Genomic DNA, 26,672 nt, shown 5'->3' on the forward strand with positions numbered 1-26,672 from the left:
ATTGTTGGCTTTTGGTGTACGTATTTTATTGTTTTCAGTTTAGAAAGCTTAATTTGAACAATGCTAGCAGAAATACTTCATATAGAAAATACTCAATAGTTTTAACTTGATTTTATTGTTTTGATTTCTAACTGATGAATAAATTCTACTGTAAGTTTTATCTTAACTCACGCATGTTTTAGTTGTTTTAATAAGCATTTTCTTATGAGTAAGTAGAACTTTTAGATGTTTTTCTTCTGATATGAATGAAAGGAGATTCTTTTTTAAAGAAATGAAATAAAAATGCAATATACAATTTTTTTATCCCCCTCTCCCTCCTTTCATCTCTTAGTATAATTGTGGAATCTTTTGCTATGGATGGAAATTAATAGGAATTAATATAATCAACTGTGGTAACTTTCTGGACTTTTTAATTGGTGATGTGACTGCTGTGATGTTAACTTTTTCTCTGAAAAACCACACTGGCTGAAATATACTCAGTCAAAAGGACTCATAGATAAAAACCTTATGCACTACCTAGTCTCCACTCAAACTGTTTTACTCTCTTGTGTTGGCCTGCTGGTTTGGCCTGAACTTTGTCAGGTGCATTTCACATGAAATACGGATGCCGTTTTACTCGGTTTAGGGAATTTGTACAGCTGAAGATAAAGCTGTAGTATGAGAAGCTGAACTGCCTAACCAGTTTGAACTGAGTCACAGATTGTAAGCTATTCTTTACAAACGCTGTTTCCTTCTGTGTAGTAAGAAGCTTAAGATGGCTGTGGTGGCTTTACAGGAGCAGTGTGATGGTTCCTCAATATATTGGAACACTGGTGAAGGAAACAGGGAAGCTTTTCACATTTTTTTATGTACACATATGCAGAAACTTCTGCACATTTGTGCGCCTCCTCTTATGTCCAATATATTTTGCTTAGGTGATGCAAGTGTGCCCCAGGAGAGAGTGAAAGGCAAGGCTTCCCAGCTCCATACCCTGTTAACTGGAGAACTAAGAATGCTTCTGTTAATGACATTTGTCGCACTACAGCTTTGCTAGCACAAAGATATTTTTAACTCAGTATGTTCCTTGTGATTCCTTGTGTTGACTATGAATTTGTTCCCGTGGAATGTACCACAAAGTACTGAGTTTTTAAGTTGTTGCCTTATTTTATTGTATTTTTTTTCCTTCTGGAAATTCAGAGACTCTCAGACCCTTAAAGTAGGTCTCATTTCCTTCTTTTGCTCATTTTGCTGAGCCTGTGTCATAGTCTGCCCTAGGCAAATGGAGACTAAATGACATAGAGCTATCATGGGTACAGGTACTTCATATAACTAGTAATCAAATGAATGGACAGAAGGCAGAAAAATCTGATTGAACAGGTGAGCTGGTTGGGAGAAAGGAGCTGTTGACTAAATATACCCATATGCTTTATTTGTGAATAAAATTGATATCTCATTTGGAGTTCTGTCAAGCACAGTGCATTTTGGAAAGCTTTATTGTTACTCCATATTTTTCCATGTGGTACCTAACAGCCTTCCCAGTTTGGTTGTTTGTGAGTGTGTTATGAAATATGGCGTTATATTAAAATATGATTTTAATATGCCCCCATCCCTAGCGGGGTAATAGCAGACATTTTCTGCCACTGCCATAAAATGTTTTTTTGGGACATAAGAGGAATGCCAATATGAAAAATACTGCTTGTTTTACTGTTGTTTTTGGGTTTTTGTTTTTGTTTTCTTTCACCTTCAGCTGTAAGGATGCTTATTCTTAGCAGGTAAATTTAAGGCTTTGGAACTCTAAAGTCCCTAATAAAAGACTTATGCAGTCTCCTCTCTAAAAAAGAACTCTAAAAAACACCAGCTGTGATGACTTCTCTGTGGGGTCATAGAATAAAGAAATACTACAGATACATAACTTCAAGATGTAATCTTGTTTTCCCAACCTCTTCCAACATTCCTCTCAATTTCAGTAGGTGCTTATTTTAACAATGAAATTTTTTGGATCGGTTCTTTCATTGCGTGCCACAAAAAGATCCAGTCAAAGGTCATTTTTTATTCTGTTTGATGCTGGATCCTCAAGAAGAAAAATAAGCAGACAGAAGGACAGTCAAAAGAGAACAACAGTCCTGAAGTGAGGTAACCAGAGCCAGATAGTTCTTGGAAAATCTCCAACATGATTTAGGTCAAAAGAGCTTCACAGAAGCTCTTTTAAACAGTCCTCCTTTTGTGCTGGCCACTGCTCTTGTCTTTGTGAAAATTAATTATAATTTTATTCACTGACTTGTGACACTTAATGAGCAGAGTCCCCTTGTGTACAAACTTGTAGAAACTTCCCACTCGAATTCAAAGAAAGTTTTGACATTCTTTCCATGGGAACTCCAATGTATCTTTGCATAAGACCTGTGGAAAATATCAGCTGTACTGAAAGGGATGTACCCTTTTAGAAGGGTAAAGTACCTGCCTTCCCTTTTGACAATGTTGCCTTGTCCTTATTAGGCAATTTGCTTTTGCATCAACTGTTCTTTGAGCTGGAGTTGGATTTTTTCCACTCTTACTATCTGATCACTTTTCAGAAGCTGCAGTTTATTTAACGTCGTTTACTGAGGTTGTGACTGTTTTTAAATTCTGATCCTCCATATTAAGCAGAATTATCTGCAGTTAATTATGTGTTAAGGATTTAACTCCAGTGAGACATTTTCTAATGTCAAGATAAATTTTTGACAGCATGGTTTTATGGTTTAATGGTGTTTCCATAACCTTGAGATAAAATCAGTCCTTGCTTTTTATTCTTCAGCTTTTACTTACATGCGTGGGGAGGTGGCCTGGAATCCTGTGAGACAATGAACATGGGATACAAATTGAAATTTTTTGTATACATTTATGGTTCTTCTCACAATAGCAGACAGAGCTACAGAAACTACTTGAGACATTGAGTGAAATCTGTATCTACCATCTTGTCTCTAAAATTGAGTGACTCCACTGACTGTAAAGTCCAGGTTAGGATGAAAAAGAAAGCCAGTATCCATATACATTAGAAACATGTTCATGTTTTATGTGTCAGCCTGATTTTTGGTTTTCTGCCTCAATATTTTTAGGTTTGTGAAGTTGAAATTGAAGGAGAATACAAGTTTGATGCTATGTGCTAGTCTCTGTATACCCACAGACAGTTTTAACCAAAGGATGAGTTGTCCGTTTAGGCTCTTGGTATAATTAATTTTATTCTTAAGTACTAAGAAAGCTACTGTAAAGTGCAGAGGTACATCCCTCGAGACAACTAATGCCCTGGTCTCTTTAAAATCCTTTGTTTATTCTTCCTATCGAAGTTTAAATATATTTTACTTGTTCTTCTGAGTTTTCAGTACTTTTTATTGTGCTCAGTGCTTTGAAAGAGTTTCTTTTCAACATAAATAGCATTAGTACCAATTAAAAAAAACACATCTTCTTTTTAAAGGGTTTTAAAGGGTTTTTGGTTATGTATCTGCATAGGCAGAAGAGAGCTGGGAGTTGAGCAATGTCACCTGGCCTTTGTAAAATCTGAATGCTAAATTGTGGTAATCTATTTAGGTATCTTTTTAAGTACAAGTTGAAGGAAATAGTCTCACTTACTGATGTGACTGGAAAAAGTATGTTTGATCTTCATGTTGCTCTCTCTGATCTTATAGGCATCAGGTATCTTATGTTTTCTGAGAAGACCTTTGAAGATAAGATACGTCTACCTGGTCAGCATATTCTTTAGCAGCACTTAAGATTATTCTTACTTAGAATTCACTAGTTAATTTAGTAATCCATGTTATCAGGGAAATTACAGTGATTTGTATCCAGAAAGTAAAAGGAAATATTAGGATAAAGTTAAGAGTATGTTAAATTAAGAGCAAGTTAAAGGCATACAGGTGAAGGTTGCTTTCTGACGACAAAGTTGCTTTTTGATGCCAGGTTTGCTATTTCATTTAACGCTGGATGCCCTTATTTAGTTTCCCTGTGATTACGAGGCTGTGAAGTTCTTTTTCTGGAGATGAGAAAAGTAAGTGCATGTTTATCCATCATTGCTCTTTGTGTAATTCAAACCTAATGTACATTACTATCCTGTCTCATGCAAACTTCTGTGTTTATGGTAAATTGAAGACCAGGCCAGTACCAACAAACCTGGTTTTAGTCATGGCCCAGGACTATTTTGCAAAAACCTTTTCATTTTTATAATTCCTTTTTCTTATAATACCCAAAGTCTTATAATTTCCAGAAATCATTATACCTGAAGCAACAGTGGTTAAGCATAGGTGCTCAACATACAGCTGTGTTTATATCAATCTTCTTGACTCTTTTTTATTTTAGAGTTGGAGGAGTATGTTCCTGCTCATCAAACTGTATCAGTACCTTTTTCGCTGACCATTGCTGTCATTAAGTCTACTACATGAGATTTGTTGATTATCTCAACAGTGCTACTGGTTTAGTAGTTCTGTTGAAAAAAGATTTGCTTGGTGGGCATGTGGACACGGTTCGTCTTCTCTCCCGTTCCCTCTGGGTGTAGTTTTAAAAAGCTTCACACTTACAGCTTTTAAGAACTGACTTGTGATCATCAGAAACACTGTGTTTGGTTACTGCCTAAACAATTTAGGGGAATTTTTCTGTACTCTCTTTTGAGTGTCTTCCACAAAGGCATAACAAAACTAATTCTGCTAGACCTTCATATTTGTCAGAGGACATGAATGATCACTTTGCTAGCATTTGTTGTTGATTCTGAGGAGCTGTCTTACGTAGCAAGAGGGGACTAAAATAAGCTCAGCCTCTGCTTTTGCAGTATATAAACCCAAAGGAAATAGGGAAAAATTAAATATATTAGGAGAAAACTAAGCACTGATTCTTGAAGCATAGCAAACAGCCAAGTTTTGTCTGATTCTTGAAGCATAGCAAGCAACCAAGTTTTATGTGAATATTGGATTTTGTTGTTTACATGCTTTCACTTCAGCATTTTACTTTTTCCAGATAACAGTAGCTGAGACATTAGAAAGATTCAGCTTGGTACAGTGAAAGTAAAACTATAGGACTACAATACTTTAAACTTTACTTATGGTATAGTTCAGGTCTGTTCATTTGGTTTCTGTGTGCACCGTCTGTTTACAAATTGCCTATACTGTAACAAGCACCAGGTATAGAAAACCAGGTAGAAGAATTTTAAAACAAGGAATGGTTGGGTAGAATTTGTAATAATTTGGTTGTGTGTAGTAGGAAAGAAAGCTTTGTTCTTGGAGGGCAGGGGTTAGAGAAAAGACAGTTTTAAAAGGAGATTAATTCAACCCTGTCTGAAAAGCATAAGCTTTCTAGAAGAGTTATTTAAACCTTGAGTGTGCGCAGGTGGGGAAGGTGTGGTGGTGGTGGAGGAGGAAAGTGTATATGCTTGTTCAGTTGACCCTTTTTCTGTCATGCTAAATTGGAAGTAATAAGAAGGCAGAAGAGGGTCTGGGGAAATAAATGGCAGAGCAGTGTAGGCTATTTCCCAGCTCTCACTTTTTTGTTTTTTTCTTAGTGCAGAATTGAAAAGGATCCAGGTGGCCAGAGACTTAATTACCATTACTTTGCTTAATGCTGCTCAGAGCATATCCACAAAACACAGTGCTTAAAAAGCTAATGGTCACTGACATGTGATATACATCAGTTGCTTTTCTGGCACCCTTATGGAAGTGAAATGGAAACAGTAATGATAAAAAGCTTTAGCATTTGTGGCGACTGGAGTACATGCACAAAAATATGTGGGGTGATGCACCTTCTGTGTTTAGGAAAAGCCAGCATGAAACAAGGTCATGGAGATGTTTAGTAAAGGTCTGGGTAGTAAATGAGAAACACTTATATCTTCTATCGGCAATTTTAAAAGCCTCTAATTGAGGAGGATAAGCCTGGTAACTGCTTGTAATGCTATTGGCAGCAAACTGTTCTATCCTTGTCTTTAGTGTGACCTGCAGTGAGGTTGCTTAAAGCAGTTTTGCTTGTTTGTTTTGGCTCTGAGCAGAGCTAGGATTCTGTGTGGCAGGATTATTAATCAGCTCTGAGACTTGTTTAACATGTTTAATAGATGAAGAGGCTAAAAATTGTTTTCCTTCCAGAATGGTGTTGGAGTAGATTGATTACTGAAAAATACCATGCTTTTTGAATATAGGATGGGGAACTGTGTATTTGTGGTGTTACTGTTGATTTGCTGTTATCTCAGCTTCTTCGGAGCCTCTCTGAAAATGAGGGTAACTTTCTCTGTCTAAGGTATCCTATAGGATACCTGTGAGGATATCCTATATATAACTAGCTGTTACAGTCAAAGTATCAACAGAAGGTGAGACAATTTCACATGTACGCATTTCAGTGGGTATCAGATAAATGACCCATACTTACCTACATGAAGTTTAGTCCTTAAAAGTGTGTTCTCTCCCTATTCCCCAGTATATGGGTGTATATATATATTTGTTAACACCTTAGTTGTGATGTTAAATTTTTTTGGGTGTGTCCTATTTCATTCAAACTACATCTAAGTTTGTTGTGGAAATAAGATGGAGAGAGAAACAACAGTCATAGTGGGTCAGGACTGCAGTTGGGTTGATCCACTCTCAGGATTTAAAATGGGTGAGCGGCAGTCACAAAGTGGTTGTATCACTGGTATGCTATGAGCTGGCTTGAGATCACCCAGCTTGTACCATAGCAACCTGAAGGTGACAAAGTTTAAACTGCGTAGTTTCTTGGCACAGCAGTGGGTGCAGCTATTTTGTGGTAGTGGCTGGCAGCAGATACTGTGAAGGAAGGTGAAACAACTGCGACTGACAGTCATAACAATTTGCAATAGCTTCTTTGCTTGTGTTTCCCTACACTCCTGCCCTGGAAGTTCCCATACTGTCCTCAGGTAGTGTTGATTGTTGACTGACTGGCACAGTCAGACCTAGGAATGTTTCTTTTAGGAGCTCATCTAAATTTTTCATTCTTTTCTCCCCTGTATCCACTCCTTTCCTTGGTTGTGTAAATATTGACTAGATTTTTCATACCTATAGCCATCAATAATTGCATTTCTTCTTATAGATCCTTTGAAACTTCCTATGCTGGCTGTGGGCTTTTTTTAACTTTTGAATGTGTGCTCTCAGATGTGTCCCTAATGTCACAGATGCTGCAGATGATGGATTTGAACATGTCTCCCTTCAGAATTTAAAGTAATTGTGGATTGTTAAATCTTTTATAATCACTTTTGGAAATTTTGGTGTATTTTTCTAGTTTAAAATAGAAAACCTTAGGAATTAAAGCTTCCTTCCATCTCCTATTTCACAAGAACATTTTTCAATCTGCCAATGAACCTTGTGCTTTGCCTGTACTCATGAGTACAAAATTAATCTTCTTTCTTCTTCCATTACCGTCAAGGCCAAGGTTTCACTCAGCTTTCAGAGGAAACTGGATTGGATGCCCACTCATTGATGGATATTTCTATGCATCACAAGATCACTGAAATCAGAGTTGTCTACACTCATGTAAATAGACTGGATGTGATTATGTGTTGCTACTGGTTTAGGCAGAAACAGTGAAGTGTCAGCCTACTGGTTTGTCAGCATTCATTCAGTGTTGTGGGTGAAAAATACTTTACCTTTTTGGGCCTCTAGCCTGGGAAGGTAGTAAGAAGAGAGGGAGGTGCAGAAATTACTTGCTATCTGTAACATCAATTTCCTCTGCTATGCAGAAATTACATAGAGTAAGCAGTGCTGATGTGTTTCTCATTCTGTGGTCATTTCAGCCTTACTGAATAAGCTGGTACTCAAATTAATAAATAGGCACTTAAACCAGCAATTTGTACTGTGTGTATTTGTGCTGGTTTATCTTTTAGAGAATCACATTTGTTTTTATTCTTTGAGAGGTAAAGTTCTCTAAACTGGCTGCTAGTGAGAAATTATCAGCATAGAATCACTTGTTTTTAAACTTCCAACTTTTAAAAATGTTTTTATGTGTTTGTTTTTTTTTTTTGACTTGACAAATATCCATCATCCTGGTGATACTTTAGATGGCATGGATCTGAAATAAACATCTCTTTAAATGAGAGATTTCACTTCCCTAGATTTATTTTTTTTTTCATTAAACTAGCATTTTAGACATTTCAGACAGTTAAGTAGTAATTTTTGATGCAAGTTCCAATTCATTTGACTGAAAAGACACAATTCTGAAAACAAACTCCAGCGGTAAAGCTTAATGTGGCACTTCACCAGTTTGCCCCCATTCTGTCATTTTTCCATCAATGACACTCAGGACCAAAATTTGTGCCATTACCTGGGTAATGTAACTAGGCTGACTCCACAGCTGACTGATGGCAGGAATGACCAAGACAAGAATTCAGCTTGTTGTCTTAATGTCCTTGTACCTGTAGTTAAAAGAGGAGTAAGTGTATTTAACCATCTCATGTAAAAAAATGTAGTTCAGATGATTTAACAGTGGCTGCTGAGAATTGCAGCAAGATTTGTGCCATCATCTTCAGTATGTATGAATTATGAGGTATAAAGGATAGAAGCAATTTGGGGCAATTGTTGTTAACTATAATTCTGAAAAATATGTTTTCCTGGTTAACTTTATACAGCTCTCTAAAAAGACTTCTTGACATAATGAAGATGTTAATGGATATGTTTTGTATCTTATTTATTTAACTGTTCTTGTAATATTTTGTCATGGCACAAAATTAAAGAATATAAGAACCTGGAAACAAACAGTACCCTGTAACAGCAGGATCTTGTACAGTGTTCATGGTTCTTATTTGCAGTAAGTGGTGTCTTCTTGAAAGCAGCTGAATTTTGGTAGATTTCCTTATGTCTCACAATGGCCCCTTCTGCTGCAGGTGGTAACAGTAGATAATAAATCATAATGCATGTTGTGTCAGAAAGACAAAAGCAAATATGTAGGTGGCTATGAGATCAGAGAGATAATATATCTCTATAACCACACAAATTTTATAAATACAGAGAAACCCTGCCAAGTAAAGAGAACTGTGTCTGGTAGCTTGTGTATTCCGGAAGAAACTGTAGTCCATTTTTACGTCTCTGGTGGGAGAGTGAATCAAAAGAGCTGGGTGTCCAGAGCTGTGAACAGTGTATTTTCAGAGAGAGACATTTGGCTGTGAAGTACACTACTGTTTGGGAGAAGAGTAAGCATATACATAAGCATATACACATCTGCTGTCCAAGCATGTTGCTGCCAGATATCTTTCTTTGAAAGTTTTTATTTGCTACTCAGGAATTGCACCACAAACAACAAAATTAATATAAATTATACTGGCAAACCTGCCCATGATATAAACAAACCAACCAACTCACCCAGTTCAGTAGGACCATAGTTGTATGATTTCTAGCAACTGTTTTTTACTTTTTACTACTATCTAAATGTTGTAGATTCACAAGAAATTAAATTTGCAAATTCAGTTTTCTGCTCTAGATGAAGGAAATGTGGATTCTCACGAGAAAGGCACAGAAAGAGAAACACAAGCCTGGTTAAGGGAGGAACTTCGTGTTTTCCAGTTAACTTTGAGACATTTGAGCACCATCGTTTTCTGCCAGAGCATCTCTTGATTTTTTTGGGACGGGAATACAGATATTTGTAGCAGTTTAAGTGAATGTCTCTAAGTGTAGGAAGTGGAGCTGACAAGGGGAGAGTGGGAGGGTGGGTTTCCTACTCATTTGTGTATTTCATCATATTTTATAATAGTTATTCTATTAGTGTTAACCCATATACATAAGGAGAAGTGGGAAGTTGTGAATATATGTCACAATATGCTTTTAATCACTTTGTCTTGCTCATACACACTCGAGTGGAGTTTTATTGTTGGTGGGTGGAGGAGGATTTCCCTGGACTACATTTTTGCATTGCTGGGGTGGAGGGGAGGGCTGGTGCATAGGCAGAAATATGATGAAGCTTGTTGCACCAAGCTTGTTGGATCAAGCAAGCGTGTAATAGTAATTTGTATTTATGTACTGTCTTCTTCTGAAAACTGTATAACTCCACAGTTTTCTGTTAGCTTTCCAAAGTGTGAAGGAGTGTGTCACATTCTGTCTTTCTGTGGCAACTGATATTTCGCTCAGCTAAGATTAAGTGGGTAATGTTCAATTGTCTGATGATAATTCTGTAATTATTATTGTTAGTGATTAGGAATCTTCTTGGGTCATATTTAATGATTTATTTTCATGCAGTAATATGAAGAAAGGTGTGTAGCTGCATTTTGGCAGATTTTCTCCCGGTGTCTAGATTTTTCAGTGGGTGTTTGTTGCACTTCTGCCATTTCAGTGGAGAGATGTTAATTGTCTTAGTTCTTCATAGCAGAAAAGGGAAAAACTACGTTAGACCACTAAAATTTTCTTCATCCACCCTAACCTGTCCTTACAGTGCTACTAGCAAAAGTTCTCATCACTTAGCAGATGAGAAGCCCTGAGTATATGAATGATCATGCCACTCTTCAGAATCAAAATTGCACAGAGAATTTGGAGGATGTTTGAGAGGGAGGGCAGGTGGCTGTTCCAGCTCATGCAAGCAGATGACATTGATTAAATTCATGTAATGGTAAATGGTGGAATTTAGAATAATGAGGCACAGTGGCTTTATTTATTGTTCCAAGTAAAGCTGAGTACTCAAAACAAAAACCAAAAAAAACCCAAGCCAAAACAAAAACCAAACAAAAAAACCCACAGTAAAAGATCTGACCATAGGATTCTATAAAGTTCGTCTGGTGTTTTTAAAAGCTGTAACTAGCTTTGTTTACGTAGTCATCTTTGCTTTTCTCCCAGTAACACTGATTTTATAACTCATAGAAAGAAAACCAGTGTGTTTTTATATCCAGAATGCCTGAAGTTTTTTAAAGCTGAAAGGTAATTTTGCATAGTGATGTTCATCTACCTTTCTGGCCCAGATTGCAGATAAGCTTGCTATTCCAGTCGACTTACTCTCTCTGAATTTTGAGGTGTAGGGGTAATTTTGGCAACTTCTGGTTTTGTCTGTTCATTCAACGCTTTTACTCTAGGAAGACTGGCCTTGCCAGTCTGGATTATACCTTTACAGGCTTTCTCCTCCTCAGGACCTTGTAGCCTTTTCTTGACAAAAGGCAAGCAACAGGGGCTACCACCAACGGTAATGCACTATGTGAATCTTCAGGAGGTCTTCAAACCCCCTAAACTAGGGCTCAGAATATGACCTCCCTGGGGTGGACCACAGTCTCATGTTCCAGGGCATGCTGTTCTGCTCCATGCTTCACCATTGAGGCTCATTAATTTACTGCATTTATGGTGTAATATTCATCTTCTCATACCCCTTGTCCTAGATACAGACATGGTTAGGGAGTCTTACCAATGCCTCCTGCATGGGGTCTTGAAGGAGGTGGTGCTGTTGTGCAGCTGGAGAGCTATCTCGTTGGAAGGCACAACTTCCAGCTGCATGTGGGCTCGAGGGACCTTGCGCTGCTGTGTATTCCCATATGCCAAGGCACAATCCTGTCCTGGACCAGGCTTGTATGTTCTTGTGCTCTGGCATGTACATTCTGTGTGACTTGAGTGTCCATTCTCTCTGTGTGGCCTCACGTTGAACCTTGTGTGTTGAGATTCAATCAGTGGGAGTGCCATCATTGATTCCATGGGATCAGGGACAAGATCTGAATATTGTTATTGCTGCTTAGGGACAAATGGGGAGTGAAATTTGAATTTTTCCACACTGTTTTCTTGCCAGAAGCTGCCTGCATCCTCTCGCATGTCATTCTGTCTTGGTAAGTCAATCTACCTCCACATATCTGCCTTAGCTCTTCTGTGTTCTGGGAGATGTTATATTTGGATTATGTTGAGCATAATGCGAGTATATTCAGTGAGAGATGCATACAGTGGAATAATTGTTAATGCTAGCAGTGTTGTGCGTGCTATTAGGCTACAGGTTGGGATGAATTCATTAGCACTGCTATTATTGTAGTGTTACTAGTTAATCTTACACTCTCGCCTTATGCTATAAAAAGCTTGCAGTGATGACTGTTTTACATATGTAACTGGAATGTGTTGTTATGCAAAAAAAAAGGTAATTGAAATTGAGTTTGCTTAGGGTTTTTACTTTATGTAGGATGAATTTTCTAGGTAGAATGAAACTGCTATGTTGAAGATCACACAAGACTTCTGTATGTGTGTGTTATACAGAAGAGTATATGTGAACCTGTGCACTTTGAATCCCTGAGAGAAGACGTTTTTAACTGTCATGAAGCTTGCTCTCATGCTAGAGCACTCAAAAATCACTTTGAAAATGTTATTGATGTGTTTGTTATAAGGCAGTCAGCATCTTCCAGAAGTGCTAGTGTACTTTGGAAGTTAGGATGAAAACTACTTTAAAAGTATCTCCCACAAAACCACTCTTGCTCTCTGATGCTTCCATATGGCTGTGAGAATTGCTTGTGCTCCTTTTTTTCCAAACTGTGAGGGAACCTGTAATTAAAATATAGAAGGATGCACAAATTGCACAAAACCAAATTGCGTCTTTACTTTCAGAATGGAATGGATTTCCTAGCTATGGGGATATATTTATCTGTAGAAAAGTAAGACATACTTGGAAATGCAGAAGGCTGCTCTGGTATTCTCTTGAGACATCTGCCCTCAATTAGCTGTTTGAATCAGTGATGTTATGTGTTTGTGTCTTGTTGCCTCAGAACCTCTCATTGATAGCTTCTTTTGAGAAAGAAGCAGCAGCAGAAGAATATGTGCTCATTTACTGCTTCATTCTGATGTTGAATCATTGCCCAAATTAAATTACTTATTTAATTTTTTGTGTGGTTTGTGGTTCTCTGATTGAGTAGTTGGGAAATAAGTTTGAAGACTTTTAAAGAAAAGCATAAAAGATAAAAAATACACTGTTTAAAAAAGTTATAAAACCCCATTTATAACTATCATGTGGACTAAAAGACACCCTGTAAACAGAATTTGGTTATGCAGTTATTTGTATTAATGGAATTTATCCATGAAAAATTAGTTCAGATGTATTTCTAGTGGTTGGTAAGTTAAAAGAAGCAATTATATTTCATGTCTTCTAATGTGAGGCAAACACCTTGCCTTATATCTTGTGTTTTACGCTTCAACAGCTGTTGCCAACAGCTTACTTGTCCAAGCTAAAAAGCTTTTGGATATCACCAATATACTTCAAATACAGGGTTTTTTCAATAAATGAGTACTTTTTGGGGACAGAGCCTTGGGTGACATGGTTTAGTGGGAGGCGTCCCTGCCCATGGCAGGGGGGTTAGACCTAGATGATCTTAAGGTCCTTTCCAACCCTAAATATTTTATGAACTATTCTATGATTCTATGATTCTATTTCTGGAACTCACATGAATGTAAAGCAGTGCCTAAGCACTGGCAGTGTCTAAGCTGAAAAGGTTGTTGGAATAAGATAGAAAAAGTGGTTTTGTACTTATTTTAGGCAAATGTAGAGTTGAAATTTTAATAGGTCAATTAGAGTGAAATAATTTTTTTTTAAAGCAAATTTTATAATTTTCCAGTGGTTCTGGAAAACTATACACATGTGGAGTCAAAGGATAAAATGATACTGATATTCTTTGAGTGGTGGGTTTATTACAGAAGAATTTCCAAGGACTTTAAATAGGTTGTTTTCATTTTCTTTTTATAGCTGAAATGCACCATCTTCTTTACAGAAGAGAAAGAGGGCCATTGTGATACCTAAAACATCATAAACAACTTGAGTATTGCTGTGCTTGTAGGAAAGATAAGTCTCTTTAGATTTAAATGACTTTCTTGTGGGTCTGTCTGAATAATCCTGGTAATGCTACATGTGCGTCCGGTGAAGACAGTCTTAGTACCTAACTCCAGACAGGACATGATTCATCAAAGTCCCTCATGAATTTTGTGGGCACAGTGGAGTTATTTCTGCCCTTTAAAAAGTACATTGTCACACGAGTAACATAAAGCTTAATGGGTCTCTTTTTTTTGGCATCATTTAAAATGTATCGTTGACTTTGAGTGAAAGCTGAGCTAGAAAATGGGAAATGTTGATCATGTGCGACATGGCAGATGATTGAATTGTTCGTATTTTTATACCTTTTGGAATACCATATTTCTCTGAAATTTGCTTGTTTTAGAGTTAAAAAACAATAATTTTTATGCAAAATTATTATACTTGGTATTTCTGTGTAGGCTTGGCTTTGTCAGGGAAAAGGGTTGTAACTACTGCGTAATTACAGGGTTGGGGTTGCTCTAGGAAATCTGAATGCAGGAGATTACTGTTCATGACTTAAAAGCTGGTGGGCTTTTTGGCATTCTTTAAAGGGATGTTGTTGTTGACAGCAATTTTTCATTACTTGATTAAGCACAATCCATTTTGATAATTAGTTTTGAAGCTCATGTGTCTTTATTAAGAAGAGACTGTGTCAACTTCTTGCAGGCCAGTTTTGGATTTGTTTGAATAACATGACTGGTGTATAAATGCTGCCTCCAGAAAACTGATTTGTTAAGGGATGCTCTATTTGTTCTTGTACTGTTACTAAACAAATACTAATCAAAGCTCTGAAGTGTCTAATGGCCTGTATGTTCCAGAATATAATACAGTTCTTTTAGTAACTGAGTGCTTTTGGGGAGAGAATCATAGAATCATAGAATAGTTAGGGTTGGAAAGGACCTCAAGATCATCTAATTCCATCCCCCCTGCCATGGGCAGGGACACCTCACACTAAACCATCCCACCCAAGGCTTCATCCAACCTGGCCTTGAACACCGCCAGGGATGGAGCACTCACAACCTCCCTGGGCAACCCATTCCAGTGCCTCACCACCCTAACAGGAAAGAATTTCCTCCTTATATCCAATCTAAACTTCCCCTGTTTAAGTTTTAACCCATTACCCCTTGTCCTGTCACTACAGTCCCTGACGAAGAGTCCCTCCCCAGCATCCCTATAGGCCCCCTTCAGGTACTGGAAGGCTGCTATTAGGTCCCCACACAGCCTTCTCTTCTCCAGGCTGAACAGCCCCAACTTCCTCAGCCTGTCTTCATACGGGAGGTGCTCCAGTCCCCTGATCATCCTCGTGGCCCTCCTCTGGACTTGTTCCAGCAGTTCCATGTCCTTTTTATGTTGAGGACACCAGAACTGCACACAATACTCCAGGATTCTAACACTTCTTTTCTATTTCAATTAGAAAAATGCTAACTGTTCTTGAGGTTAGAGTAGAAAACCAAGGAACCATTTGACATGCTTGGGGAAAAGGGGCAAGAAAGGCAGAGCTAAGGGGTAGGTGGCCTTTGCCTATTCTCCAATTAGCTTCAGGTGGAGAGGTACCAGATAAATGAGTAAAAGGCTGGAGTTCCAGTCACAGTTGCATTTTATCCAGCATTTCACAGTAAAGAAGCTTTGGGTCTTATGACAATGATTTTAATAAAGTCCTTTAAAAAAGGAATTAAATTTTGCACTTTAGTGTTTTGAATGGGGAGATCTTCCCTGGCTGGGTTACTATACCAAACAGACCAAGACATTTAAGATTCTGAAAAACTATAGAATATTTGAAATTATTTTTACTTATAATTTTTTTTGAATGGCATGAAACAGAATAAATCTAGTAACATCTGATTCTCTCCTTTCTGTGTTCCTGTAACAGTGGAACTGTTAGATCTGCGAACATTTACATTGGTTAAACTATGGAAGAAAAACCCATTGGTTATATAATTGTACCACCTTTGGCTTGCAGCATCCTTAAGAAGGAAATCAGCAAAGCCTTGGAGATCGTATAAATGAAGTTTTGCCCAAAATAACACTTGTCTTATTCATGTATTCTTTCCTTGACTCTGTTAGTGGCTACTTTTGGAGCTGAAAGGCTTGATGGACTTTGAGTCTGGGGTGGTAGAGACCTGGGTCATTCTAAAGGTATCTCAGGCTACTGAACAGCTCCTGTTGGGTGAAGAGTAGCCCTGCTGTCTGGCTCTGAGTTCAGGGTAAGACTGCAGGCACCTGAGTAAGTTTTCAGGTGTGGGGCAGGTGGTGATGATGCACTGCAGCTTCTGCGAGTACCCCATGAAGAGCATTAAGCAGCTCTCTTTCACCTGGCTTTTTGGGGGTGGTGTTTAACAGAGTTGTTGTGTTTGGGCTGTGCTGAAGCATAGCAACTCCTTCTTGTATCCTGATCCTTGTTTTCTCTGCTGTGGGGTAAAAGAGACAGAAAATGGAAGGAGAGGGGAGGTATGAGTGTGAGTAAAGGTTTTAATTTTGTAATTTTTGTTTGTTTATTTTTGGTCTGTATGCACGGCATCCAAGATGCCAGCTAGATACAGACAAGGGCTGGCAGGTCTGCCCTTGGACTTTGGAATATTTTCCCTCATTGGAGGTACCATCTGGCTGGTCTGATCTGATATCTACTTCATCAGTCTTTGGTAAGTTGGATGGAGCTATGGGAGCCATTTAATCCTGTGTTTCTAATGCTGCGTTGTGTTGTACTGTTTGTAGTGTGTAAGAAGTTGGGATATTGAAAGGTAGGGTGTGAGAGAAGAAGACAACATCAGATTTGCCATGTCTTAGACTGGTGTGACTGCTGATCTGCTGATTTGAAGAAGAAATTGCTGCCATTTTTAGTGTGAATACAGCCTTTAGCTCAGGAAATTCCTATGGCAGATATTGGTGTGTACTGAGATGTACACAGTAGTGTAAAGATCTCTTTATGTTGTTGCTATGTCTTTTCACAAGGAGTCTGGTGGAGGCCAGTCAGAAACATGATACCGTGCTGCACATCGACCTTTGGATGTAGCCACCATTAAGTGATGACTTGCTAATCCTGCTCTATAAAAATAAAACCCTGATGATCTGTCTGCCTGCTTCTGGAATTCGTCATGTCTTTTCAAACACCCTTTAAAAGAAGGGTAGATGATTTTTCTTCACAGTGGTGAGCAAAGCAATGTGATTTGATGTGAAATAGTTATTTTATTCCACCAATTCCTGATGTAAATCCTGCTTTACTTACTAGACATAACCTTAATGCTGTCTCTTGACTATGTTGGCATACCTGTTTTAGGCTGCTCTGTTCTTTCTCCCTTTTATCCATCTTCCATCAGTGTCTTGTGGTGCAGAAAGTTAAATATAATATTTATTTTTTAATCTTGATTTGAAATCAAAATTGATTGAAACCTACTGAGTCTCATTACAAAAATGCCTGCAAGTAAAGTAGCCAATAGTTCTCCTTACTGTCAGTGTCAGGGCTTTTCATAAATATATTTTTATTTTAAAAGATCATTTCTATAGAAGATTCCTGAAGCTGTATTTTATTATTGTGCTGGAAAAAGGTGAACAATGCTACAGTGGTTAACCTTTGGCACTGGATTTTTTAGGAAAATTAACTAAAGGTGAGAATTCTGATATCCCTACTTGTATTAGAACTCATGTTCATAGGAATAAGAATTAAAACTCCCTGACATAGTGAAATTAAATTTTATGCATTTCAAATGCTTTAAAAAAATCTTTTAAATAGGTCACATTATTAATCAGGTTGGATATTTAATGGAGGGATAAAATTACAGTGATTGCTGTAAATCTTTATCCTTATAACATGCACTAGTCATTTTTGTATTCTAATGTGCTCTCTGCATACCATGTGAAAAATATTTAATTTTGCTAATTTCAGTGGATAGCTGTAATAATTTGCGTTAGGAACTGCAGTTGTGCACTTTTTTGCAGAAACAAAGTATAATGGTTTCTAGGAAGGATGCAGCTGATAAATAACGTGAGTTTTATGGTCAGTGAGTGGAAATGGTCTTCATTTGATTTTTATGGAGGAAAGGGAACACATAATTACTTTTGTTCTTTTGCTGGAATCACGTACATCCCTGCTACAGTAAGCTGGTCTCTGGATGAGAATATAGAGCTCTTGGCTAAAATATTAGCAGCTATTGTTATATTTATAGACAAGGGAATATTACATAAAACCAGTCCTATTTTATATTTTTTCACGTGTATGTGACCTTAAAAAACCCCCAACAAACCACATTTTCTGTATTTGCTTTATTTCAGTGCTACACAGTCTTTTTATCACCTTAACCTGACAACCTGGATTTAACAGGACAAAAAAATGTCAGAAATATTAATGCTAGTTGCCAGGTGTTTGAGCGCTGAATTTTTTTGAAAACTGGGCAAAAAGTGACATTCAGTCAATATTTAAAATGTTCAACAGGCATCACTTTTATTTTCAAATTTGCCCTGTTAATAATGTCACTGTGAAATACAAAATGCTCTCAATAAAGACAGCGTACGGATAAAGATGAAATCTTATCAAATCAGTCTTGACTGATCTAGTCTGCAGAAAAGGAGGCTCAGGGGAGACCTTAATGCTTTCTATAACTACCCGAAAGGAGGTTATAGTGAAGTAGGTACTCTTTTCCCAAGTAACAAGTGATAGAATTGAGAGGAAAAGGCTTCAAGTTGTACCAGGAAATGTTTAGATTGAATAATAGGAAAATATTTCTTCCCTGAAAGGGTTGTCAAGCATTGGACCAGGCTTCCCAGGGCTGTGGTGGAGTCACCATTCCTAGAGGAATTTAAAACGTATGTAGATGTGGCACTTCAGGGACATGGTTTAGTGGTGGACTTGGCAGCACTGGGTTAACAGTTTGACTCAATGATCTGAAGGGTCTTTTCCAATCTAAATAATTTTATGACCTTGTGAAGAACAAATTCTTGTTAAACTAGTGATATGGGTTTTCTGATGACTATGTGTTTGGTGAAGAAATATAATATTGAGCAAATTTATTTGGTTTTTTTTTTGGGTTTTTTTTTTTGTTATCTAAATTAGGAAAAAAAAAAAAGAAAATTGCCTTCCAGCTCAAAAACAGCTGGTATGGCAGATAGTGTTTCCTCCCTTCAGCTAACAGATGACTGCAGTACTGCATCTTACTACAGCTGTTTTCATAATGCTTGGAAGACCTTTCATGCTACTGTCTTTATTTGAGTTTGGCAATGTTTGTTACTTTTCTTTAACAAGGACATAACAAGGACATGGAGGTCACAAGCTCTATGGTACATGCTTTGAAGCTATAATTTTAACTTTATAGTTTCTTGAGAAAGAATCATCTTCCGATGATTCTTTACCAAAATGTTATGTGTTATTATTACGAGTGAGAGGGCCAATGGTGTTTATTGATGAAAAGCAGAAGTAATGTGTGTGTACTTGTGTCCAACTTTTTTCATGCCATGGTATGCGTACTTGGGGGCAGAGCAGGAAGATGGGGGTGTCTTACAGTGCAAACCAATGTTGCTCTGGGGATTTCAGTCACAGAAATACTACAGATGGTTTTGATCTAGACATTGTTCTTTAAAATTACATAAACATTTTAATAATAAGATTTTTCTAGGTAAATAATTTCTTGGTAACTCTTCAGATAAGACTAGCTTGCTATTTATTTGCATAACTAGAGAAAGATATTGTCTACATCTTTTATCTGGAACGAAGTCACCTGTTAGCTTCTGGTAAATGCAAACAGCTAAGAACTAAAAAGTAACTTCCTTTGCAGTTACTGTGATAACAAATCATGGAGTTGTGCAAATGTAAGCCTTTTTTATTTGGAAGTCACAAAACTGCTTAATAAGAGGGTGTTTAATAATAATAATATGTTTAATAATTATATAAAGGCTTATTCTAAACTTGTAAATTTTGGCTTCATAGAAAAGATTAAATATGAAGTTGTGCAACTTCTTGGTAGACTTGAGACTCAGAGGGATATAGAATTAGTTCAAAATATATAGTATCCTCATTTCCTGTGGCTGACTAAATTTATGCTGAGGTCATATTTGGAGATAAGTAATCTGTTGATGTTCTGATAATCAAATTGTCTTGAAAAATTCTCTGTGTTATAAATCTGTGTCTGTACAGTTATGTTATGCAGGAGATTTTTGAAAAATAGCTTTTTGACTTGATAGAAATGGAAATATTTTTTAGGAGAGAGAAAAGACCATCAGTGAGGAATATATGTTTGAGATTATTCCCCTTTAAAATCTAACAGGTAAAAATTGTAGATACCTTTTGAAAAATACACTACATCCTCATATTGCATCCCAAGGAAAACCCTGTCAGTCTCATGCTTAACAGATTTCCATAATAAGCCCTGTGTCCACCATTCCCTCCCATGTAAGGAGAAAAAACAAATATATATTTGGTGCTAGTAAAGTTAGCCGGTTCGGCCTTCTGCTGAGATAGGACTGTAGAGGCGAGGGTATTTCATGAAAACACCTGATCGTTAATGCTTTTTCTTTAAAGAGGGGCGGTTTTAGCTAGAGTGTTAGCTGGATGTTTGCTGGTAAACAAGTGGTAACCTCTATAGAGCTTTAAACAGTGAATGCCATCTGAAAAGCTATATATAGCTAGAGGCCAGTCTATAAAGAATTTCTGTTGTGTTGCCAGCATATAGCAAAATTAAGCAGCTGGTTTCTGCTCTGGCTTCAGCTTTTAGCTGGCCTCATATGGTCTGGCTGGATTATGTTGCAGTAATCTGTGCCTCATGTGACTGTTTTGGGTAAATGTAGCAATGAGCATAACTGAAACTGTGTTGTCTTACAGATTTCTTTGTAGGAATTGAAGAGACAAAAAGTAGTTCTTGCAATTTATGGTTTTCCACTTGAATGTGGGTGTCTCAAGAATTAATGAAACCCTTAGATGTGATTCTGTATGAAAAGAAATGGAGTTTAGTTCTTCCTCAGAAGAGCCACATGCCCGTGTTAGGGATTTTTCCTTAACATTTACTTATGAGTTGTTTTAAAAGACCAGTTGTGTGCACTCCAGGTAGACAAAGGTTTCCTTCTGTCCTGTTAGGAATCCGCTATACCAGCTCAGTAACAGGGACATTATTCTCTGCATTGTTGATCACCGCTTCTCTCAGGTTTGCCTTGGTAAAGCCATAGCACTGTGTCTTAATTGCTCTGCCTCAGAGCAAGGCTCTGTACTCTTACTGCGTTTTGTTAGTACTGGCAAACAAAAGCACTGAAATGATCTCCCACTGTTCTGATTGATTTTCACAATTTTCTGGTGGTTGTGCCTCAGCAGCCTTAGCCAGCTGCGTCTGGTCCAGCTTCTGGCTGTATTCATGCATGGGATCAGTAGCTCCAGTAAAAGATGTAGGTGTGATTCACGTGCTTCAAGCCTGAAAAAAACGATTGCAACCCTCCGTTTTTCCACAGGACAGTCTGACAGAAAAAAGGATCGTATGGAATCAGCATAGTAAAGCTGTATCTGACTATGATCCCTTTAAAACATACTGGTTATGTCTTTTTACTGAACTGAAGAGTGGCATGAAATCTTTGCACTGTCCTGTTAGGAGGAGGGGCTGTAATTTTTCTGTAGCTAGCTCATGGGAATTGCCAAAAGCAAATGCATTCATCATATGCTGGGTACTGTTTATATGCAAACAATTCTTTTATGGTTGTCACTAATTAATGTTTCTTTTAAAGTGTTGGTGCATTATATGGATGCAGGTCAATTCAGTTTGTCCTTCTGAGCAAGTGATTGCAAATGCCCCAGTACTGATACTCTATCTGAAGTCCATCAGATCCCTATAAGATGTGACCGGTTTAATGTGTGTTATGAATGTGTATTTGGTGCATCTAATGGTGACATATTGCAGTTTTGGTTTTTGTTTCTTAAACTACAGAAGTGAACTCCTCCCGGCCTCAGATTTTCTGGTGGAAAAAATGCTCTAATAAATTATGTTTTAGGAAGTAGGGTGTGAGGAATGGTGCATGCTCAAAATAGGGTCAGAAGTCACAGAAAAATTGGACAGAGCAGGGAGGTCCAAAAGGCTTAATGTGCCAGTTCATACTTTCTGTGGGATTTGGCTAAATATTTCAAGTTTTGAGTTCTGACAGAGTTCTACTGTGGTGATCACATGTTTACTAATGGATTTCCATGCACTGCTTGATTATAGATTATCGAGATGAGACTTGATGCCTGAAAGTGGAAAATACTGGATTAGCCTTACTTGTCAGTGCTACTATTCCTTTAGGCCAATGTAGAGTAGAGTGCTGGCAGACATTGGGTGTAGTCCCAGGTATCTTGGACATTTTATGAAATAGTAATTCCAGCTGTTTCCTATCCTATATTATCAGTTTCAACACTAATTTGTAGCACGTGAGGAAGTAAACAGTTTTCTACTTATAGTCACAGAAAGGGAACTTGTGAACTTCTTTAATCAAATATGGATACATTTAATTAAAAAAAACCCCTAATCAAATGATAATATTGTAGCTGTTGGAAGTATATTCCTTACAGTTACGGATTTACAACTTGTCTAAACCATGACATTTCTGCTTACTTGATCTTGCCATGCAGGATTGCTAACTTTTAAAAATTATTTTTAATTTAAATTTTGATGGAAGTCCTATATAAACACTTTATTATAAAGCATATGAGGTAAGAGCTTTATAACCTGATTGTGGCCCCTTTACATCTGTAAAGGTAGTGCTTATTAAGAAGACAGATTTTTATTTTTTTTTTCCCCCAATACAGCGTGTGTATGTAGTATATGAACCTCTTTTCACCAAACACTTGCAAACAGGGGAAACAAAAGGCAAAATGAAATATTTGGTGTAAATACAATGATAAAATGACACTTCTTAACTTTTATAGAAAAGATTATTTATCTTTGGGGACTTTTACCATAGTAAAAACAATTTTTTCCCTTTTCAGAAAATCTGAAAGTGATACAAATGTGACCATGAAAAAATTAAAAAAAAAAAAAACAAAACCCCAAAGACACCTCTACCCCCCAAAATGTTTTTCTCATTAAACTTTGCCTGATTAAATACTTTCAACTTCATTCCTTTAATCCTTTGTGTATAGTTGTTTATGAAGGAAGGCATTATGTATTTAACCACAGATAAAACATTTTATATGATGTTATCTGATGTTTTTATGATGTCATAAATAAAATTGCAGGACTGTTAGGACTCCTGTGAGTTATTATTCAACGTCACTTAGTAACATCTAAATGTTTTCCCCTTCTTAATGTATGGTTCAATGTTAAATGCATTTTATGAGAAGGCACATAGGAAAATGTGATATAGTTGAGAAGAATATGCAATTTCTGTAAAGTAAACAGAATTACAATTATATAATAGCTTGAATTTTACATTACCTAAATGCTTTGAGCTTTGAGTTTTCAGTAACGTAGGTTAGTTCTGTAACTGGCTGAGCTGATTGGGTGGCATATCTGAATTAAATAACTGAAGTAGGAAAAGGAAATTTGAAAGTCAAGTGCATGTCACAGTGACACTGTGTTTGAATTCCTTACTGATTTCTTATGGGAAACTGTATTTTTGATCAGGATGGGTAAGCTTTTTTGGTTAAAAAAGCTAAAACTGAAAGTTTTATGTATTTTCCAAAGTATTCAAAACTCGCTTAAAGAGCTGAAATAACTTCCTTATCTTTAGCACCTCATCCCTCTGGATATAGACCTCTTTCATCTGCATTTGACTCCATAAAGAGAGGACAAGGCAAAATAAGACTCTTTCTCCTGCAGTTGTTGCTTCAGTCTTCCTTATCTTCTAGCTTTTTCATTCCATTCTCCTTAGGAAGCTCTGGAATTTACCCATGCCAGCTTCTTCACAGATCTTACTATTTTATTTCCAGTTATTTATCTTCCCATACTCTCTTTCTATTTCTTGTTGGCACTTCAGAAAATGTGTTGTTATTCAACTTGAATATTCTGAAGCATGCAATGCAGCCTGTCATACCAAATCACAAGATTTGTAAGAGAAAAATAGACTATTGAAGTCAATTGGTAAACAATTGAAAGAGTGTGTTCTCCCTGCCATTAACATTCTTTCTAATAAAAGTAATTCTTTATCTACCTGAATTAGCTTTATTTCCTGTTATGGATAAAAGTATGCTTCAATATTTCTAGGCCATTACAATGTCTACATGCTGCATTGATTTGTGTTTCTAGCAAATGCAACCAATGAGTTTGATATAACAGAGAGAAAATTGTAGTCTGCATTCACAATCTTATTTCTAAATCTCAAAACCCAAAGTGAAACTCTGTTGAAAAGTACATCTTTCAATTAGATTTCTTATGCATTCACTATAATGAAAGAATCTCAAGAGATTTCAGGTGAAGGCAGATGTTATAAAAAGTGCCAGTCAGCTACCAAATGAATATTATTTTTGGATACTGATTTAATGTTTAATTATGTCAGAGTGGAATTGATGATTTTCAATTATCTTGTTATAGGACTAAAAAAAACTTTTGCTCACAAGGGATTAATTATCAGCATGTTTCCAGATGAGCCTGTACTCAAATTATCGTCATTGTGGTATCATTTCAGGGCTTTAGTTTTAAGTCTTTTTTTCCATAGGTGACTGTAAAATCAGGAAGTGCTGAAAGATTGATGAGGTCTGTCATGGAAAAACTACTTAATCTTTTTTCTGCTGGTAAACTTGAAACTGAAGAGGCACCTTCCACCCTCTCCCTGCCATACAGTAGTGTTGCCTTATACTGGGTTTGTGTTGTGTAAACAAAACGTCTGGTTGTTGAGGCTGAGTGGCTGACCTGAATTTAGCTGTGCAATATCTTTGCATCTGAATTCTTATCACTCTGAAGTTTTTGAGTCATAGTTTTAGTAGGGTCAGACTCATGAGAGAGAATGTGTATTTTGGTGAATTTTTTATGATGGGACCTCAGGTGCCTAAGGCAGAAATGAAAATGAGTAGAAGTGTGGTGATGCTGTCATCCTTAATACTAAAACTGAATTAGCTGTGAAGCCGTTTTGATAGGGAAAGATAATTCTCCAAAGGGGGTTGGGTGGAGAGGTGTGTTTCTATTGTCAGTCAGTGTAAATGTCTCATCCCCTGCTTATGGAACTGTGAGATCCTAGAGAGAGAGTAAAGGGGAGCAAAGAACACAGCCAAGACTGGGCTGGAGGACTGAGCATGAGGCATTCACCTCATGAGGCAAACCGTACCTGAGAGCATGACTCCATGACTAAGTCAAACCAAAGTGGGGAAACTTGTGGTTTCCCTTGCTTGCCATATTTAACCACACACTTACATGTTCTTTACTGCAGTATTGAAGCATCAATGCTCAACTGACAGACAGGAGAAGGATGGTTCAGGCTCTGGAACAGCTGAAACCAGTGGAGAGAAAGCAAGACTCATCTATGTGAAGTGGAAATGCAGGTCTTAGAATTTAGCAATCTCAAAGTCTGTAAATATAATAAATAAAAATGTGAGCATGAAGGTGGCATCATAATTGGAAGTTTGGGCATGGCTGTGTCTTGATGGTTCAGAATTACAGTGGCATTTGGTTGTAGCACATTTGGTTTTCAGTGCTTTCTGCTATAATCAATTTGTAGGTGACCTTTCAGCAGGTTATCTGTTCTCGTACATTTGCCTTTGGTTCATATAATAAAGCATTCTTCCTGTTTTTTAAATTATTCATTGGGAATCGTACATTATGAAAAAGAAACTGATTATGAAATGTTTATTGGAAAATGTCTATTTGACCATACTGATATTTCTGAATGAAGTATAGTGATCCAGGTGCTGAGAATTTATTCTTGTTAAATCTAATTCCTTTATATGAAAGATACTAATCAGCAATTGTGAAGTGGTGGGAAAAACCTGATGCTTGCTATAGAGGGACTAGGATTTGAGATGGTGTTTGGCTAGAGAAGGCTAAGTGAGTTACTGAAAGTAAAGGGAAAAATGTTAAGCTTTATAGTAGTTTATTGAGAGGAATATTCATGGAGCTACTTAAGGTGGGACTGATTAAGTAAAAGGCTTTTTAGGCAAGAATTTCTTTCTATCCTGAATCTGTTTTAGGGAGAATTTGAGCTGCAAATACTTTGATTTAAAAAGAGAAATTAGATTTTGATTAGTCATGCTAAAATTAGTAGTATATATTCTTTAGATAAGATACTTTTGTGTTACCATTGGGCCAGTTCTTTTGGAGCAGCAACAACTGTAGGTAAATTTCTTTTTCTGTTCCTCATCCTCCTCTTTGGCAGTAACCAAGAATTGCAAGAAAAAAAAAAAAAGGCTTGTAAGCAAAGTTCTGTGTAGAAAAGATTATAAACAATGATACATGTGGGGGCCTTATACTTTGTGTGTTTGCCTAAGGCCTTTATTGCTAGAGCACCTTCCCATGCCAGCTATGGTAATCAGTGTTGGCAAAAATTTGTACTGATAATTTATTCTGATGTTTTATTTCAGTATTATATAGGCAAAAGAAATTGAGCACATTAGCTTTGCCTTCCTTTTTGAGTAGAGCAGTTTGTCAGCTGAACACATCTGGCCTTTGACAAGACGCACTTGTTGATTACCTACTGAAGATGTAGTGCAGGTGCATACAAGTTTGGTAACCATGCTGAGTGGGTAGTTCCCTTACCTCCCATGAAGAGTATGCTTCCTAACAACTTGTTTTATGTAGAATTAAACTGATGCAGTTTCTGTCAGTGAGGAGCTTTTACCAAGTCATTAATTACTTCTGTGAACTTATATGCTGTGCTTTTGCTAAAATTGATTTTAGGTTTAATATGCTGTGGTTATGAATATATGCAATAAAGCAGTGGGTTTTAAGATGCTGGATCTTAAAGGAAATAGGAGGCTTATTCTTGTTGTCTGTTTTACCTGCAGATGATGCAATTACTCTGTGTAAGTCTATTTAGAGAAGAGAGCTAGAGAGCATGAAGAGTTTAGTGAAAGATTCATCAGCCTTGATCCCCAC

General features: G+C 37.1%; 1 protein-coding gene across 3 annotated transcripts in view; it reads left to right on the forward strand.

Annotated features, from left to right (window-relative positions):
- The window catches only part of SMYD3 (SET and MYND domain containing 3), a 409,224-nt gene that overhangs the window by 56,977 nt on the left and 325,575 nt on the right, over nt 1-26,672 (forward strand). Inside the window, exons 1-2 of one of the 3 annotated variants that reach the window (XM_065680134.1) lie at nt 16,043-16,125; nt 16,234-16,349. The exons of the other annotated variants lie outside the window; for them this stretch is intronic. The gene's annotated coding sequence lies outside the window, so the exon portion shown is untranslated. Of the gene's footprint in view, nt 1-16,042; nt 16,126-16,233; nt 16,350-26,672 lie in introns of those variants that run through there. 3 annotated transcript variants of the gene reach the window in all.

Source organism: Lathamus discolor, chromosome 5 (assembly GCF_037157495.1).
Source record: "Lathamus discolor isolate bLatDis1 chromosome 5, bLatDis1.hap1, whole genome shotgun sequence".
NCBI lineage: Eukaryota > Metazoa > Chordata > Aves > Psittaciformes > Psittacidae > Lathamus > Lathamus discolor.